Here is a 1,416-nt window from a genome sequence, read left to right as displayed (position 1 = left end):
CTTTTGTCTGTTTTTACAACCTAGACCTGGCATGTACCCCAGGTTCCCAAGTTCTCTCTTCGTGATGTGCTCGCAAGATACACACAGGCAGGGACTTGGTAGTACGGCGCAGTGGGTATTCTCTTTCCCAAAGCGACTTTGACGCAGCTCGAGTTCCTGAAGGGGAACGTCTCTGGGTTACGTATGTAACCATGGTTCCCCGAGGGAACGAAACGCTGCGTCTCTTTGCCATACTCCCTGCATCCCTCCAGGCGCTACTTCATCGAAGCTGGTTTGCCCTCTGTTGGATATGCTTTTATACTTTCTGTTGCTTACATCACCCCGCTTGTGACGTCTCGCTACTCCGTTGGACTGATTTGACACGTGCTTCAGAACGCGGTCATGCAGGGGCGTTCCCAAAGCATCTCGTTCCCTCGGGGAACCATGGCTACATACATAACCCAGAGATGTTGTCTCACAGGTGAATGACACATGATGTAGCCCAGCGGTTCCCTGCTCCCTACTCCCTGAGCAGGGAAATCCTTTGAAGTTTACATCACTTCAGAACATTCATTCATGGATTTGAGCTGCAGTGTCTTCACACACAGACGAAACTTACTAGAGAAGTGTGAAGTGTGACATAATATACCTCTGTAAATAAATGTGAGGACTGGAATTGGGAACCGCTGATGTAGCCTATTGTAGTAATGTTGTCTCTGGTATTCTGGTCTGTTCGTGTTCATGCATTCAGGGGGCGTGGCTTTGGACGGCGATTGCAGGGAGGGTGGGACATTCGCTTTCAGTGCTATCAGGCTAAAGTTAGCATTTTCCAAGATCTCCTACTGCACCTTTAACCCTAACCCCTAAATAATATATTAAAAATATTAACATGAATGATAGCTTGAATCATGCAGTGCCATGTGCTGTTTCTTTTCTAAACAGTCAGACTGACAAAATGTCCTAACTTTATGTGATGTGATACGACACTGTGAATAAAAGGTCTTCTCCAATGTTAATCAGCTTTTTTAGCGATTAACAGCTAATTTTTTTCTTTTTTTATATTAAAATAACATTACAATTTTACAATATTGTAATATTAAATTTAATATTTATAAGGTTTCATTTTATTTTGATAGTCCACTTTGTAGCTACATGTCAACTAATTCTCATTAATTTGCAACTGCATGTCCACTAACTCTCAGAGTAAACTTAGGGTAGGTTTAGGGTTTGTAGAATAAGTTGACATATACTTGCAAAGTTTCTGATAGTCAGTATGTTGTATGTTGTGGACCCATCAAAATAAATTGTTAGAAGATATTAAGCAGACAGTCTACTAATACTCTAATGACTGCTAGTTGACATGTAGTTGCAAAGTTACCTACTATTAGTAGAATGTCTAAAGTGGACTATCAAAATAAAGTGTTACCATTTATATAT

At 41.0% G+C, this 1,416-nt stretch overlaps 1 protein-coding gene across 1 annotated transcript in view; it reads left to right on the top strand.

Annotated features, from left to right (window-relative positions):
• LOC107574349 (phosphatidylethanolamine-binding protein 4-like) overlaps positions 1–1,416 on the top strand; it is a 68,630-nt gene that overhangs the window by 66,669 nt on the left and 545 nt on the right. The window lies entirely within an intron of this gene.

The sequence above is a fragment of the Sinocyclocheilus grahami genome, unplaced genomic scaffold, assembly GCF_001515645.1.
Source record: "Sinocyclocheilus grahami isolate Dianchi unplaced genomic scaffold, SAMN03320097.WGS_v1.1 scaffold2190.1, whole genome shotgun sequence".
Taxonomy (NCBI): Eukaryota; Metazoa; Chordata; class Actinopteri; order Cypriniformes; family Cyprinidae; genus Sinocyclocheilus; species Sinocyclocheilus grahami.
Note: the sequence above shows the minus strand (reverse complement) of the source record. Positions and strands in the feature narration are given on the sequence as shown.